The following is an 18,221-nucleotide window of genomic DNA, read 5'->3' as shown; positions in this document are numbered from 1 at the left end:
TCAAAACCACTTCATGTAGCAGGAAAAATATGTAATAATAGTAAAAAGACATTTTGTAGTAAGAAAAATAGGTTGTTTGTGTTACACATGACTCAGCAAAGCCCAGATTTTGTAACTAGTCACATAAAGTGCTTGTATGGCAGTTGCTCCTGCTCCTGGTAAAGTCTTGGCCTCAGGCATCTTGCCATATGTTTGGGGTGGGAATAGTCCAATGGGAAACCTACAGCTTGCTTCAGATGCTGAAACAGAGCAGGAGTTGCAGCCCTGTGGTACAGATTAATTACTATCTTAAAATCACTAATTAACTTTAGTGTTATTAAAAATTAATTTTATAACACATCATCTAAAATAATCCCAGGATCCTAACTGCAGGAGTTAGCCAACGTCAAGAAAGAATAATAAGTGGCCCACTCAGAAGTAAAATGGAGGTACTAAAATGTTTTCTCTCTACTTTCTGGGGCAGAGAGGCAGCAGGCTGTGCAGGACAGGCATCCCCCAGTGGGACTTGTCTTTGGCTAAAATCTCTGAATTTCTTCCCACCTCAGCGTGCCGTAGGTCCTGCTCTCCACCTGCTACCCTCTAGCAAAAGTTAGAAAACATATAGGCTGGCAACCTCCTCATAGCCAGCTTTCTAGAAAGATGTCTTCCAACAACTGACTGGACTAAAACTAAGAGGAAAACAAATAGCTCTCCTAGTATTTTAACCTTCTGCTGAACGCAGGTACTGCCTGGTTCTGTTCATGCTTTTGTGTTGGGAATTAGTTTATTTGACCTCTTGTGCCCTTGGCTTTTATGCTGTAGCCACAGCATCCCTGATACAAGTAGAAAGTCATCAGGAGACAGATTTCTAAAAGAATCTAAGTGCCTAAAGTGGTAGAAAATAACACTAGAATTTTCCCTTCATATTTAGGTGCCCAAGTACCTTTAAAAATCTGAAGTCTCAAGTCTAAAGCTTCAATTTCTGACACCGTACTAGTATCAGAACCCTGGCTCTTGTCCTGAAGAAACTCATCTAAACGAGCTTGGGAGAGAGGGGAACAACAGCACTTATATTCAGGCCTTAGTAGAACAAATAAAACCAAAAGTTATACAAATAAAACCAAAAGTTTTACAAAAATGTGTCCTAACAGTTACAAATCTAAAAAAGAAAAAGACCTTCAAGTGTATGCTTTTTAAACTATTCATACTTCGGATTGGTCTTGTGGACTTCTCCGGGTTTTTGAGACCTAATTTTTGAAACCTTGCCTTTGCAGCATTATGTTGTGAAATAAATACACCAACTGACTCATTTACCCTCCTGCTGAAGTATGTACAGACAATGGGAAGATTTAGCACAAAGTAGCAGCTTCATGTTGGAACATCTCCATTTTTGGCAGCCTGTATCTCAATCTATTACTCAAACATGGGGGAAGGAGTTGAATGTAGTGTTGGTTTGTTGTTTTTTTTTTTGTTTGTTTTGTTTAATTATTAGCTTAGAACCAAAAATAGTGCAAGTCCTGATTTACTTTAACACTAACGGTCCTATTCATAGAATAGAAGCCACAAACATGAGAGAATTGCATAACTTAGGGACATAATAACTGTAATTACTGGAACAGCAAAGGTCACTGGGTCTATCATCATTGTTTCTTAATTCTGCTTTTACTTTTATCCCTTTGTGTGTATAGTCCTATTTTATCTAGTACTTTAAACATCTTCTTTTGCTATAAGCATGAGTTAATTCCTTGTCCCAGAATTAAGCAGCACACCAACTCTTCCTGAATGTCTCCATTTTTGTTCTAAATGCTATGACTTTTCAGTCCAGCTGTCTCCTGTTCCACATTTTTATTTGGATTTTAAATCAGTGTGGAATTGACCCACTGAGAGTAGTGTTGTTCTTGCCACTGCTTTCCCTTAAAGAGAGGCTTCAGTTGTCTATGAAGTTCTTCCCACTGTGCAAAAGTGTTTACTCTGTTTACTCTTCACAGTATACATTTAGCTAATAAATTGTTGTATTTTCACTCAACCCTTGCCCGTTCAAGGAAAAATACATGTCACCTCTCTATTTTAAATCTAATTTCTGGTGGGTTCATGGGTCTTTCACCTCATCTGGGAGGTTGGCAGCTGCTTTCACTTAAGAAGAAGTCTACATCTCTTATACAGTACCCTGTTACAGTAGGGAGCAGAGTCTGCAGAGCAGAGTCTGCCTCTGATACACTGAGACAAGATTGTTAAGGTTAGACATGCTCTCACAAAAGACCATTACCAAAGCAGCTTAGAGCCTCCTCACCTGTACAAGATCAGATTTTGAAATATTTGTATACTTAGCTCTAAAGGAATGCTACCAAATCAATGCAAAACTATCCAGGGAGCTATTTGATTCTCATCATCGTTTATCTTAGTGCTGCACTGTATACAGTGGAGTTTCTGGACTTGCTAGTGTGATTGTTTCCCTCCATCAGATAGGGCCCTGAGACAGAGTACATTAAATAACTTCTACTGAGCTGTATCAGGGATCTGCACCTATGCCATGAATCAAACATGAGTCTTCTAAACCCCATATCAACAACCTTGGCATAAGTCATACCTCTCAGGAGAAGTCAAGTTGCTTGGCATTCAGGATTCCTCAGAATGTGCAGGGGACTAGTCTTGGAAATTTTCTACTTCTGTTTTAAAAAATCATGTCTTCCCAACATGTATTATCATAGAATGTCTCAGAAACAATATGACCCACTGGCAGAGTAACATTAGTCTAGGATAAAATGTTAGAATAGGGATTTCTCTCATACCAGGAACCCCCTTCATGCTAAGTGGACTTGCAAGAACAGGGCTACAAGAAAGGTCAGGTTATTTTTACTTATGCTCCAACTTGAATTATATCTTTGGTAATAATGCTATATCCTTTTACTTACAATTCTGTTTGGGTATTGAACTCACCACACAATTCCCTTTCTGTTATTTACCAACACTTTGAATGTAAGTCTTGCCTTTAGGGATTTTTTGAAATATTATCAAAAAGAGCTTTGTGAAAGGTGCAAGATTTCATCCCTCCTGCAGGATTTTCTAGGAAGGATTCACATCTTTTTGACATGCTCTAGTGTCTGCCCTGCCTGATACATTATCATTTCTGGATCCTACACTCAAGGAGCTACCTGGGGCTCTAGTAGCAATAGACCTGCCTTATATAGTGTTTTGCTCCCTGCTGAGAAAGCTGAATTAGCCCAGCTGGAAAAACATGCCCATGTGGCCACCTTTTGCCCTCTCTAGTGAAGATTTAGCTCTCCTGCTTATCCAGCACTGGAAAGATAGCTCACTGTCTCAGCCTGTATTTAGTTGGAATTAGGGTGAGTTTGCCAACATCCAAGTCAGGCAAGAACAGGGAATCAATAGTGGATTTAAACAAGGAGCAACATGGAAACACTGGAAGTCAGTCTTTTACTGGGCTTATAGCTTAGTGGTGATCTTAAATCCCAAAGCCTCAGTCAGTGTAGAGTTTAAAAGTACTTGTTTTAACTTACAAAACCCCTCAGACTTAATAAATTAGAACTAATCTTTTTTCCACAGTCAGCCCTTACCTGAGAACAAGTGCTCAGAGTAAAGCCACCTTGTGAATAAATGTCTATTAATATTTTCCACCTAAATAAATTATAAAAATTAAGAATATTTGTGGACATGAAAAATTAGTCAAAAATCATTCAAAAAACACGTGCGTATTTTAATGTCGAGATAGCCTACTTTCTTGAAGGTCTCCAGAGTGAAATTGGGAAAGGTATGGAAAGGATTAGAAGGAACAAGGAAGGCAAAAACCCCTGCACAATGGTCAGTGAAGCTTAATGGGCCATTAAGGAAAAGAGATGAAGTAGCACATACACCTAAGATACTGTTCTAGATGGAAGAATAATGTGATATTTTGAGTGAAAGGAAATAATGGTTTTGAATGGAGAATGGTGCATGTTACAGGTTAGCTTGTTAATAATTAAATTCTTAGTAGTTGGTGCCTGCACATTCTGTGACTACCTTTACCTGAAATACTTTCACCAGGACAGTGAAGTATGCTGAGGACTGTAAACTTGATAGTGAAATAACTGTGTTTTAATTGCAATCATAAAAAATCTGTCTTTATTCCAAATTCAAAGGGTAAGGAGGATTGCTAACTCCATTGAACCACAATGTTTCCTTCAAAATATAGCCTGAAATCTGTATAGATAGCCATATTTTTGCAAAATAATAATGATCTAAATGTTTAGTTTAGACTGTTTCTTGAATATCCAATTTAAGCTCTCTCTTTTTTTTTTTTTTTTTTTTAACCCTAAGTTCAAAATTGTGATTCTTTCAAGGAGATATGCTGCGTCTCTGTAAGCAGCAACTTGTACTGGTGCAGTATAATAAATTGTCTAGTCTCCTTGCAAATCACTTTTCTGCCCTTGTGGGGTGCGAGAAGTAGGAAACATTGCATCTGAGTTGTTGCACGAGCCCAAAAGGGAAAGATAATATGAAAAAGCAAAAATACCTGTTGTAAAGGAGGTATTTGATTTCTGTCACAGAAGAAGTGGGTTCTCTTTGAAAGGCACTCCATTGCTAATTTATTCACATGCACCTGAACTGCGTGATTTCAGTTTAAAAAGCTAATCCACTTGCATGAGTTCGGAGATATTTTTTAAAAAACAGAACATTTGAAATGCCTATGAAAATGCAAAGAAATTTATAGGGGTTAAAACTTGATCTGATGTATTGTTTCTCCAAAAGCACATCTAGAAAGGATTTGTGAGAATGCGTGTGTATATACATAGGTATGTAAATATATTTTAATGTATATGACAATGACTGAGCTGATTTACTTTAAGCAAGATGCTAATGAAGATTTCTTAGTAGTTAGCCTTACAAATTCTTAAAATAGATGTAAAAAATCCTTGCAAAAAAAGCATCCAAAATATGGATTTTAAAGGAGTTATGCACAGAATTCCAGTGGTGCTCTGGTGTGATAAGGGAGTTCCTTATAGGGATATTTGAAGGCACCTCTCCCAGAACATTGCCTCCAAGAAGGAGACTTGGCATGCAGGATTCATGGACCAACATCAGAGACCAGCATTTAGCTGGGAGAATTAAATACAGCCGAACAGGTTTATCCATATATGAAACAATTTCCTTCCAAATGTTGATCCTTAACAATACAACACCTTTTTTCACATTTTTTCAAGATTCTAGAGAACAGAATGAAATAGAAGAATTGCTTTCAGTAAACATATAGGCATTTTTAAATTGAGCTTTACGTTTCTTGTATCAAGTGACACAAAACTTCTATTTCTTAATTTGGAAATGCACAGAAATATCACAGTGGTAGCCACACAGCAGCTTTTTTTTATTATTATTTTTTTTCTTTTTTTTTCCAGAAAGCTGCATTTTTGAGAAAATGCAATAAAGTCTCTCAGACCTCTTGCATGCTGCAATGCTTAGATATATTTATTTTCTGCTCTAGTATTTATTACTTTTCGCTTTCCTTATACTCTCATGCCAACTTTCCTTATTTGTATTCAAGGTAAGTAGGGATGGTAGCAAAGAGTAGTTTGCAGACAAATGCTTTTGCAAGACAATTAGACTAACTCCTGACCTTCATTTAGGTGGGATCACTGTAGAGATAATACTGTGAGGGAAAACCCCAAAAGATTTAACTTCTAGATCCCCTCCTTCCCCCCCCTCCCCCCCCCCCCCCCCCAAGAGCTAGTGCAAGCATTGGGCTGAGAATACAGGGAGCTGTAAGAGCTGCTAGTCATGGATATATTCCCTGCTCAGCAGCAGTTCTAAGTCTTAGAAACGCTACAGTACAGTTAAGAAAAGGCTGCATTACAAAAATAAAAACGTTCTTTACATCCAATCATGGACTGCAGTTTTAATGCATATGAATGTTGAAACTTGTGCCATGGTAGATGGACCTGTGTTTAGCTTTAGCTCTGCTATTACTTGTTCTTTGACCTTGAACCGTTTTGTAGAGCTATAATATTCTGTCCAACCCTTTTAATCAGAAACAAACAAGACATTGAGACATCATTTGAACCAAACTTTTTTTTTTTTTTTTCTTTAAAAAACTCTCAGAATCACAGAACAGTTGAGACTGGGAGGGACACTGGAAATCTGGTCTGACATCCCTGCTCAAAGCAGGATCAAGTAGACCAGGTTACTTAGGACTGTGCCCACTTTGGTTTTGATTGTCTCCAAGGATGGAGGCTCCATTAATTCTATGGGCAGCCTGTTGCAGTATTCAATCACCTTTACAGTTAAAAAAGGGTTGCTTTTGTTTTGTTATATCTAAATGGAATTTCTTGTATTTCAAATTTTGCCCATTGCTTCTCATCCTATCGCAGGGTGCCACAGAGAAGAGTCTGACTTTGTCTTCTTCCTTTTTTTTTTTTTCATTAGGTTTTTGTACATTTTTTTTTTTTTTGTACATTGTTTAAGCCTTCTTGTCTCCAAGCTAAGCAATCCTGGCGCTCTCAATCTCTTGTATAACAGATGTTCTAACCTCTTAATCAACTTCATGACACTTAACTGCACTTACTCCAGTATGTCTCTTGTACTGGCAGAGTTGGACACAGCACGCCAGGTGTGGCCTCAGCAGTGCTGAGTAGAGATCACCTGTTTTGACCTGTTTTCTTTTTAACTCAAAGAAATGCAGCTTCAGGTTAAACTTTTAAAAATATTAATTGGAAGTTGAGTTGAAACAGTTGTGATGTTTTGCCACGTTTCAGCTTAAAAAGCTGAGAATTCCTGATGAGCTGAGTTCTTTCCCTCTCTGTCAGACAAGGTATCCATGAAGCTTGAAGTCTTGAAGGTTTTATTAAAATTTTCTGGGCATTTTATTACCCTTGTATGAATACTCCTTGGAAAACTAAACAAAAAAATATTCTTAATGTGAGCAATAATCTGATTTTTTCTGGTTAGCAGCTCCACATATGCAGGGAGCCTCCAAATATCCCCTTACTACAGTGCTGTTCTCACAAAGCGTTGAAAGAGGATGCAGTAATAGGTCAGGACAGAGAGAATATCAGAAAATCCCAAATAGATTTTTCATGTAGCTTATTGGAATCAAATATATCCTGGGGCAATGAGAAAGAAAGGAGTTTTCAGTCTGAAATGGAACTTCTAAGGTTTTTTCATCCTTTTCATAAAGCATCTGAAAGTCTAAGGAAAAGTAAGGGAAAGGAGGCAGAAGTGGGAAAATACCTTGAGGGACTGATGTTCATGTCTCAAATAACACTTTCATATTTTGCAGCTCTCAAGCTTTTGGGTTTGTTTTATTTTTTTGTTCTCAGAATAACAGATTTGTTTCCCATAATACAGAGTGTTCTGTGCGTGCAGCAGTCTCTGTTCTAGCTGTGGTCTGATGAGTGCTGACTTAAAAGAGAAAAATCCTCACTGTCCGCTGGTGGATGTTCATACAGGCTGAGGTGCTGTTGGCCTTCTCAAGTAAGGATGTACTGTGGGTGCACACTCAGCCTCCTGCACTCCCCCAGCCCTTCCAGCAGAGGTTTAGAGGCTTGTCTGGAGGTGCAAGACCTTGCTTGTGTCCTTGCTGAATTTCCTGAGCCTCTTTCGGGCCCCATCCTCCAGCTGGTCTAAGTCTGTCCAAATCGCAGCCGTGCCTTCAAGCACACTGACTTCGCCTTATGTTAGTCTACACTCCTCAAACAGTTTCTGTAACCTAAAGAGAAAACTTTTCAGAAATGTCTGGCAGCTGCACTTGTGGCTTTTTAAATCATCTTTAATTTTGTTTTGGCCAAAGAGGTGTCCCAGTTTCATTGTGATTCTGTACTTCAGTGTTGTGTGGATTTCTTGTTTATCTTCTCTCTTTTTTCTCACTCAGTACCATATTTTTCATGAATATTTTGGTATTTAGTTCTGTGCTGTTTATCATGTCTTATGTGCAACTTTGTTCATTTGTGATTATTAATAGTGGTTAAATTGACAGCCTGTACCCAGAAGCATTTACGTGCCATTTTCTATTTTCTTCATGCAAACCTTTAACTGGCACGTGCAAATCAAGATGCTAGACACAAATGCCTATTTTCATGAAGAAAATTGATGCGTGTTTGGTTGTATGAGTGACTAAATATAGGGCAAAGACCGAAGATGCATAATTTTGGACAATTAACTTCAAAAAATATCACCTGGTTTATTTTTAACAGCTTCTGATTTTTTACAAAGTAATTGCTCTTGCTCTGATTCATATATCTGCAGAGCTTTCTGTATGTTTGTAGCTCCGCTCAGACTTCACAAACTGAGCAGTCAGCAGTCAGCAATTAGTCAAAGTCTGAGAAGCTTGCTCATATTAGTATTTCTGCTACAACCGGTACTTTGGGCTGCACACAAGGCTATGACTAAATGTCTTTCTTGGAAATGCTTCTTAGAAGTGTAAGGCGTAAAGTGCTCTTCTAGTTCAGAATGAGCTTGGAAGTCTGTTGGTGAAAAAGCAAGAACAATGGAGTAATATGATAAATATTACATATATAACAGGGATGTACAGATCGTGACCAACAAGTACAGGATGTCTTCCTTTATACATTTAGGCCCTGGACCAGGCTGCCCAGAAAAGCTGTGGATGCCCCATCCCTTGAACGTTCAAGGCCAGGCTGGATGGGGCTTTGGGCAGCCTGGGCTGTGGGAAGTGTCCCTGCCCATGGCAGGGGGGAACAACTGGGTGGGCTTTAAGGGCCCTTCCAACGCAAACCATTCTCTGATTCTGTGATTCTATGTTTTTAATACCAACTTCTCTTTCATAATTATCACTCAGTGAGACATTTTTGTGTTAGAATAGGCTACAGGCAATGTTAAAAGATTATTGAGGTAGCAAAACCAAGCATGCAGAAATGAAGCAATGCCTTTTATCTAGTTAGTATGGATGCATTGCAAGATAGTATTTAATCAAGCAGTCCCATGTTGCATTTTCTGTTTTCCTAGCACTGCAAATTCATTCAGCTTTTCAGGGGAAGGCTGAGTAAAATAGATCAACTAGTTAGGTAGCAGAGAGTCCACCAGTGGAGGAAGGAAAGAGTTAAGCCGCTCTGTGCTGCTTCTCAGTAAGCCTGACGACCCAGGAGTTTGGGCCGTCTGACACCTTTTTTCATGTTCCTGCAGGATCTCATTAAGTAGGGTCCTTTACATCCCTCACGTGTTACACATATGTGAGAAATGTGGCAGACTGTTAAAGGACAGAAAGTGAAGCCACAACGGAGAGGCCTGAGAGCTTGTGTCGGAAGGATGAGTCCTGGGGCCTGGCTGGGCCTTCACCTGAGAGGAAGGGGCCGCGCAGTGACAGGCCCTGGGCCCATGCTGAGAGACCTCGCAGAGGTCGCAGGCGGTAGTGGTGCTGCTGGCTGGGGCTTGTGCTGAGTAATGCAGATGGGGCTGGTAGGTCTGACATAAGCCGGTGTCCCTCCTAAAATACAAACTGTCTGGTTGATGAAATACCAGACCTTCTTAATGAGACAGCCTTAACCTAGACAAGCAGTGTGTTTTTCCTTCGCCTTTTTCTTAAATTGCATGAATGTTTCTTCAGTGGAATTATCACGTGGAAAAAGAGTCAATATGACTCTAATATGAACTAGAGAACTAACTTGATTTATATTGGTCTGAATAGTTAAAATTTCAAAAAGTAATAAGCAATTGAAACTGAAGTCAAACAGAAAAGAATTAGATGCACAGAAACCATTCAATGCGTAATAAATTTTTTAAGTTTCCCTTTTCTCCTTTAAGGACTATTTTTTTTTTTCTGTCCTGTCTCAAGGAAATGGCATAGTTTAGACTTGGCAATTGTTTAAAATATTCTTACGAACTTTTTAGTCTTGTAGACGAGTAATGCTCTCTTGCCTCTTAACATTCAGTTAGTGCCTTTGGGATGAAAGGTGACCTTAAGCACATAGGGCAGTGCAAGAGGTGGAAAAGATGTGCCCTGAGATACCAAGTGGAAACCTCACTCTCATAATCTTCATATATGCTCCTGTCTAAGATGTATCAAAGATAATCAGTGGATTAATGCTTACAAATGTATGAATTATTTGGTTAGAGTATCAATTTTTTTTTATTCTAATCACTAAAATCTTTTTGTGCTGGTTTCAGATATAAAGCAGTATTAGTAAGAATCATCGCTTGTGTATGATAAATTTTTAAATCTTTGTTTATGATAAATGGTGGTTTTTTCTTTTCTCACATCTGACAATATAATACAATAATGCTGAGCATGACTCATACATTGCAATGATTCAGCAAGCTTAGAAAATCAAAAAGTAGATATAGCTGACTGGAAAATTGGAGAGACTGAGCAGTCAGAGCTGTATAATTTGGCTGTATAAAAAGTAATGCAGTTTCAGTGAAACTGTTATGTATTGTGTACATATACACAAAAGTACATATAGGTTGACCCCAAGAAATATACCAGGGTCTGATATTGCAGTTATTAAAGTCAATAACAAAAGTGCTAGTAATTTAAATCCAAGTAGGACTTGACTCTAACTTTCTGTAATATTCCGAATACTAATATGAACAGAAATGTCTGATACTTCTTAAGAACCAAGACATCTGCAAGCAAAAGGTTTTAAAAAGCAACAAGATAAATAGGCTGAATAGGCTAGTTTTTCCACAGAAAATCTAGTTTGGTTCATCAGATGACATTGGAAATGGCTACTTTTAGGCAGTCAACTGATCATCAGCCAAACCATGTGTTTTCATCTTCATAACAGATCCTGTCAAGATACTTTCATAGTTTGGCACCAGGATTCAGTCGGATTTGGAGAGTAGATGCTCCCAAACACAGGGAACCGCTTAAGGAGTAATAAAATAACAAGGCATGGCCTTTTTAAAGGGGGCCAGCCAAGGAGAGAAATATAAAAATCCCTGAGGCTGAGGGTGGGAATGATGGGAGGAGGGGGAGGCAATAAAAAAGAACTAAATGGAGAAAGGCAGATTGAAATTAGATGGCAATTACTGAAAACATATCATCCATGTCCTTCAAATAGTGTTCTCTGTGATCCAAGTGCCTGGAAAGATCTAAATACCCAGTTGTTGCCACTGGGCAAATTCAAATGCTGAGCATTTCCACTTCTGGCTCCTCCAAAAAGTTTAGAACACCCCAGGTAAGATCTTCAACGGGTGGAAATCATCTTTGCTCCGTTAGCGTATGATGTGTCAAGTCACTGGGGCTAAAACAGTTTACACCAGCTGAAATTCTGGCCTATCAGAATAATCTTCACTTTGGGGTCTTTTTATTGTGTGAGCATTTAGTAGCTTCTGCTCTTGTCTGGGCTCAAATACCACAAAAAATACACCATTTGTTTTATTGTTGACTTTCAGCAGTGCCAATTCTATTTTAGCTGTAGCCTAAAGTATTATGACAGTCAACAGACCAAAAAGAAAAACCTGTTATGTAGATGCTGGCTACCCACTAGAAGATATTCTTATATGTGCAGGAAATTGAAATGAGAGATCAGAATTTGTTTTATCAGGGTATTTTCCCTATTTCCATGCTTGATCAAATGATTCTTCTTGTCTGTGCTGTTATTTTCCTCTTTTTAGAACTGATTCATGATACTTTTGTCTTTATTTACCATGGGATCCCACCTGGGAAAACCTTAAAAAGTTGCAATATGTATCACCTAATCTTCATGCCGTATCCTTGTCTCACTTAGTGCTGATGTTCTTAATACCTCAGCTCCCAAGCTCCCCTGTACCACTAACATCAGCTTGATAACTCACCTGTTACATTTTCGAATAGAGATCTTCCCACTTAGCACGAGCTTCCTAACAGCACTCGCAGAGCTATGTTGTTGACTGCCTTCACATCCTTTCCGAAAGCCTTTATTTTCCATATGCTGACAGAAAATTTTGAGTGATTATGCAGTTGGTCTGCTTTGACCTCTCCTTTTCTTTCACCAAATATTGGCTTACTGTTATACTGGGCTCCGTGAATCCATCTGGTGCCTCTTTCATATGCCTAGATGGTGAGCCGTGTGTGACAGCTCCAGTCCACGATTGTGTAGGTGCTACGGCAATACGAGGTACAGAGCAACAACAAAAGCATTCTCGTTAAGAGGAGCGGTTCCATCAGAAAGCCTCTCCTTTCGTTACCCTGTCGTACTTAAGGGGGAAGAATTAGGAGCTGGAAACAGCAGCCCAAAGCAGCCCAAGCCCGTAGCTTCAGTGCGTTGCTCAAGCAGACAGAACCACCAGGTTGGGAAAGTTGTGCAGATCAAAATAACAATATTCACCAGCTACTCGTGTATTCATAGCTACCAGCGAGTTAGAGACAGACACCGTCAATGTAAATTATGTTCTGTTTTAAAGGCTTCTTGTAGGAAGATTGTTCTGCCTCTTCCCCCTTAGTACATTAGCATGACTGAATAAGCAAGGAGAGAAAGGACTGTCATGCTACCTGCCCTCTGCAAGGGTTGTACTGTTTACTGCAGACTGATTTATTAGTGCTTGAGCTTGAAACCGTTCAACATTTAGCCTGGCCTCTCGCAGGCAAGGTGAAGTCCCTCACGTCCCGAGAGCTTACAATGCTTTTGCCAACCGTGCGAGTGCAGATGGTGCATTTTTGTGCTCAGACTTCCTCCCAGTAGCTGTCCCCATGGTTACTCTCAGAGAAGTTAACTCCTGTTTTCTTGGTATCCATACCCTGGGAGTAGACTGCTCCCATCTCAGACGCTGTCAGCACTCCTTCACTAGGACCATTAATTGAAGCCCAATGTATAGGGGTCTTTAAGGTTAATTCTGTCTACTTACAAAACAGAAAAGGCGTGTTTAATCAAATGCAAAAAAAACCCCACACCTCTGAGTACATCTCCTGCCTAAACAGGAAGTTAACCAAAGTGAAGTCCTTGCAGGCTTTCCGAGCGATCAGAGCACAACCGTAGGTGCAGCTCGTAGCTCGCTGTCTGTGGTGAGGGCAGAAGCTGCCCTGGTCCAAACAGGCACAGGTGAGGGAACACAGGGCACTGCAGAGCTGGTGCTCTGACCCAGGGGCACAGCACATACAGGGGCAGCTGATAAGAACGCCAGTTGTTGTTATCTGATGGCCAGGCACATCTCGAGAGGGAAGCCTGTGTCCACCCTGTGTATTCCTAGTGGAGCAGCGTGTTGGTCTGTAGCCCTTAGGTAACTTCAGAGGCTCTCTCAGGAGTTATCCGAAGTCTTTGTTAACGGGATAGGCCTAATTTTCTTCTTTGGCTATGCAAAAATTGCAGCATTTTCTAATTGACAAAAAAACACTTAATGAAGTTCAGTACTTTGTGCTAAACACTCTAATTTCTTTTTTGCATATTCAGCCACTTCAAAGGTCTTTTCTAAACTTCAAAGACTACCTTTTGAAGTCTCCTAAATTGTGAGCCAGCTAAAAGGATTTACCTCCTCCATACCTCCTCCATTCAAGGGGTATTTAAGTAAATGCTTCCACTGGAACAATTTGTTTTTATTTTATTTTGTGAGTGTTCCCCCCAAAAATGTCTTGCTGTACTGAAAACTCCTGTACTGGTACTTGATAAAGAGTCATGATAACATATTTCAATAAGACGGCTATTAACATATGACTTTTAGATACCTACTAAACTACTGCATGGAGAAGGAAGAGGGAATTAGCCCCTTTTTGATACTGAGAATATGATTTCCTTAATTCCAGTTAAATTTATAATAGCACAAACAGATGGGTCAGCAAAGCCCATCAGCGTTTTTCTGTGTGGTAATTAAAACTGGAAGGTTCTGTCAACATCCTTTCAGAGGTAGTCTGTAATCCCCAGGCCACAGAGACACTGTGGAGATGCTTTTTCTCTTTCCACTGCACTCCTCCACCAACCAGGAGAAGAAAGCAGCAATAATTTCTCAGCTGAAATGATCTTCCTCATTCCAGCCATATGGACTGGCTATTTTGGATAGGACAAAAAGGGCTCCTGTATCTGGGACTGAACTTCCAAGTTAATTCATCTCAGAACCACATTTATAGCTCAGGAAGTCCTGAGGCAGGTGTTCTCAAGCATTTCAGGATAGTTTGTTTGTACCAGTTTATTTCTAGTCTTTGCTACAGTGTGAAATCATGAAAAGGTTGAAAATGTAAGTATGGCATCTGTTAGTTTACATTTTCTGAAAATGTAGTGTTCTCTGTATAAAGCTCAGTATTCTGTGAATTTCATACTTCTTTGTGGTATCCTGATTGCAGACTCAATTGGAAATTTTTCTCGAAAAAGATTTTTGGTGGAAAAAATGATTTTTTCAACAAAATCAAAAGATCTCCAAAAGTGAGTAACCTTTAACGAGTAAAATGTGAAATGCTAAATGTCCAGCAAATCATCAAAATAACAGTTTGAAGAGGGAGAATTCATAGTTTTATTTCATTAGTTCACATTCTGGAGGAATTGTTCAGTGCTACATCTTCTGTATTTAAAGACATGTCAATAGAAGTGGCGTATTAATGTGCACCCAATCATATAATGCAACAGTTAAATATCAAGTTACGTTTCTTAAATAACTAAGATAAGCAGATACTCAGTACTGACTGATAAAGCATCTTATGCTTTTTCCTAACTTGTCTTCAGCATTGTTCCAGTGAAATCATCAGAACTGTTGTATCAGTGCCAAACAAGCTAAAAATAAATGTCGAAATACTGATTTACCACTTAAATGGAAATCCCATGTCTGGCTCAGATCTTGATCATCTCCCCACATGTCTATATGTTCACAACAATTTTTCATCATCCAAACAATTTGTAAGATGAAGATACTGTTTGTTGCTCTTTAAGAATTGAGTGGGTTTGCCTTGCTGTTTTGGTTTCCTATTCCCCTCATGTTTTGGCTAGACTCTGGAAGAGACCTTTAGGTTAACCTATCTGATTGTCATTTAAGTTAGTAAATATCTGAGACCTCATGTTTGTATGTTTACTTTTCTGCTAGGAATAGGTTTAGCAATATGGCTATAAGATGTCTTTGACCACCAGATCACAGCTCTGCACTCACAAAGGATTTGTGTTTCAGAGAGGCCAGAAGTAGTTTCTTGCTAAAGAAGTACCAAAGCTCAGTTGCTGCCTGACCAAAGTAGCCATGTTTCCTCAAAATGCAACTTCTGAAGCTGCCTTCATACATCAGAAATACCATTTTAGGCATCCAAAATAAAAATGAGACACCTTCCAAATATGCTGAGTGCAGCTCCCATTTTATTTCCCTGGGATTCATAAAATGTAATTAGGCCACTTACAGTGTAGGATCCAAAAATGTGAACACATTTTATTTATCTAGGTTAGGATATATTGGCCCATTGTTTGCTTCATACCCAAGGCTGCTCTCCTTTCTAAATGTATTACAAGGAAACAGGTTTCTTCCAGTCCAATTTAAATACGTTGTTTCATAAATATTACCAGTGTTCAATCTTAGCTGTAAATAATGACTCTCATTTTGAGGTAGACCAGAGCTTAATTGGTAAAACTGCTTAATTGTCTTACTTACACACTGTGTTCTCTGCTGAGTTATTTAGAGTGCTTTCTATACAAAATGCATTATTCAAAACGCAATCTGTGCTCTTGACTTGCAGACTTCCCATACATTACAGAAGCTCGTCTGTTCATTGTTTTCTTTCTTTTTCTTCCCTATTCCAGCACCTACATCTCATAATATTTATTTTCTTCAAAAAAATCTCTTCAGAACTTCTTCACCCTTACAAAAAGCTAATCTAAAGCACATATCGGGGAGAAGGACAGAGACAGCATGAATACACTTTAAGATGATAAAACTCCCTCTGCTGTCCTTTCCAAGTCATTGAACAATAATGGCATCAACAACGGTTTTGCTCATCTTTCTGCCTTCCTGGTCGCTTTCAGCAGTTGAAAACACCCTCTTTAAGTAAAAGAGCAGAACTCACTGGTTTGCTGTGGTATTTTCTTTACATGGCAGATTGCTAGGAAAGTACTATGTTACAATAAAACAAAGTTATAAAAATCCCATTGGAAGGAAAGAAAAGGCAGGTGGTATCATTCCCTAGGAGTGTGCCAATACATTGCATCAAGCTGTTCTTGACATCTGTGATTGCTGTCTGCTCGTTAGGAGGACAGGCATTGCGACTGCATATTGTAAGTGGGAAGAATGAAGATTCCTGGCCTTTCTGCGGTACCTGCTCTCACTCAAAGTGCAGTTGAGATACTATGACAAGGTAATAATTTTAAGAGAAGTTCATTAATTAATTAATGCCCCAATTAATCAGCAAGCAAGGTGAAGTTTCGTCAGCAGGTGCTAAGAACCCTATGAAATCCCTGTGACTGTTAGCTTCCCAGATGAATGCCTCATTCAGGCAGTGCCTGCATTGCACCACTCCTCTCCTCTCCTGTTGCATAACAGTCCACCGGCGTCCCGCTGTGATGTGCTCCGGCTGGTGGAGATTTCTCTTTGTCACCTCACCTTGCTGAAAACCCCGTTCCTCGCTCCCCAGAGGTACAGTTACCGCTCTTGAGAAGTGCTGCTGCTTGGGACGGGTCTTAGCTACACATTGCCTTGTGCACAGCACTCCGTCCCCACATTACAGTTCTGAGAGCTTCTCATTTTTCAGTCTTTCAATAACAAGTGGTAACAGACTGTCTTTAATCATTGATGTGTATAGTAGGTAGCCTCAGGAATTATCTTCACAGATCTCTCTTTTAGCACTCCCCACATGCTGGCTTGCTCCTGTGATCAGGGACCAGGGATGCTTTTGAAATATTTTTTCTAAAAATTGTCTTTCCTAAAGTCCTGGTTAGGAATTTGGAAGGGAAGCTTTCCATGTTACTGGAGATGGGTAAAGAGGAAGAACATTCCTTGAATTCACTTAAAGCTAAGAAAAGGTTTAGCTTTAGTCTGAGCTTTGGGAGAGACTTGCATTACCTGCATGTTCCCAGCCGATTGGCTCTCCCAACCACGTTTCCTTCCATCAAACCTTAAAGCTGTCATTCGTATTTTTACAGGTGCTTAAGATGTTATGCGGTTAAACGGCGCACAATAATTCACCTTCAGTTGCAGTCATTTTCTCTCCCATAACAAAGCTGTCATAAATCATTCCTAACAAAGTAAATAAATCTCCCTGTCCCCACCATGCACCATTATTTAATTTCAATCCTTCCCTAAAATAAAGATGAATGCATTTAGTAACTGCAAATAACTAGAGCTGCCATACTTTAAAATATTGTCTCCTTGTATAGAATTCAAACTAGAGAAATGCATTTACTATTAAGAATGTGAACGTTAATCATGTGGCAGAAGTGGCACACATGCAAGCTGGCTGTGGAGCGGGGCTGGATTTGACACCTCCAGGGACTACCAACAGTGGCCTACAAAAGGAGGAGTGAAATACGATGACACTTTGCACAGAAATATGAAAGCACTCCTGATATATCCCCCACTGCTGGCAGCCATTCTGTGCCCTTGAGAATCTTTCATAACAAAAGTGTTTAATTATTTGCATTAGTTTGGCAGTTAATTTTTGTGCTGTGAACACTTCTGCAGTTTCATTTTCATGTGCTTATTTCCACTGGGGTCAATAAGGCTCAGCAGTTAGCTTTGCGTGGATTCGAGTCCTCTCGGTGTCTCAACTGTGTGGCAGATAGGACTTCTATTTGTGTTTATGTTCTTGTCCATGTGCAACTAAATGGTTATTCTAAGAAGACATTGATTTCTTTTTTAGAAGTGCTTGTGATATTTCATCTAGGGATTTTCTGGGGTTAAAGGGTTTAGTGTTTTTAGGTTTTTCCCTGTTGTTTGTTGTTACACTTTTCATTAATATTTATTAACCTTTTAAGATTAACTTCTAAGAATATAAAAAAATTGGTCTAGGATAGAAAATATGGCATATTTGGTTTCCATTCTATTAAGCATGAAACCTTGTGTGGTAGACAATCATAGTTAAAAAATCGTGTTATTTGAGAATACAAAAGATCTTCTTGATTAAAAAATAAATCTTATGGGGTCTGTGTTCAGGATAAAAGCCGTTATTTTCTTTGATGGTTTCTTCGAATTAGTAGATTTTTCATAAAGTTTAAAAATGATGTTATGGTAGAAGATTGCAGCTGAAGTGAAATAGGAGATCCTAAGACAAGAGTATGGTTCTCTGATCAGTCCTTAGCATGTAATACAGTGGATGGTGGAGATCAGAGTAATAGTATTATTGTACACACTTTGAGATGTAAATGACTGCCAGAAGTGATGGTAGCAGTGAATCAGCCCTACTGTATTTAACAGCTATTTTAGTA

At 39.2% G+C, this 18,221-nt stretch overlaps 2 protein-coding genes across 7 annotated transcripts in view; one reads left to right on the top strand and one right to left on the bottom strand.

Moving 5' to 3' along the window:
* LOC311445203 (uncharacterized protein) overlaps positions 1–18,221 on the top strand; it is a 259,968-nt gene that overhangs the window by 130,133 nt on the left and 111,614 nt on the right. Inside the window, exon 4 of one of the 5 annotated variants that reach the window (XR_014698276.1) lies at positions 911–985. The exons of the other annotated variants lie outside the window; for them this stretch is intronic. The gene's annotated coding sequence lies outside the window, so the exon portion shown is untranslated. Of the gene's footprint in view, positions 1–910; positions 986–18,221 lie in introns of those variants that run through there. 5 annotated transcript variants of the gene reach the window in all.
* Positions 1–18,221, bottom strand: part of SHISA9 (shisa family member 9) — a 180,292-nt gene that overhangs the window by 70,577 nt on the left and 91,494 nt on the right. The gene's annotated exons all lie outside the window — the stretch shown is intronic.

The sequence above is a fragment of the Aythya ferina genome (genome assembly GCF_964211825.1).
Source record: "Aythya ferina genome assembly, chromosome: 15".
Classification (NCBI taxonomy): domain Eukaryota; kingdom Metazoa; phylum Chordata; class Aves; order Anseriformes; family Anatidae; genus Aythya; species Aythya ferina.
The sequence above is the reverse complement of the archived record's forward strand: the minus strand, read 5'-3'. Positions and strand labels throughout refer to the sequence as shown.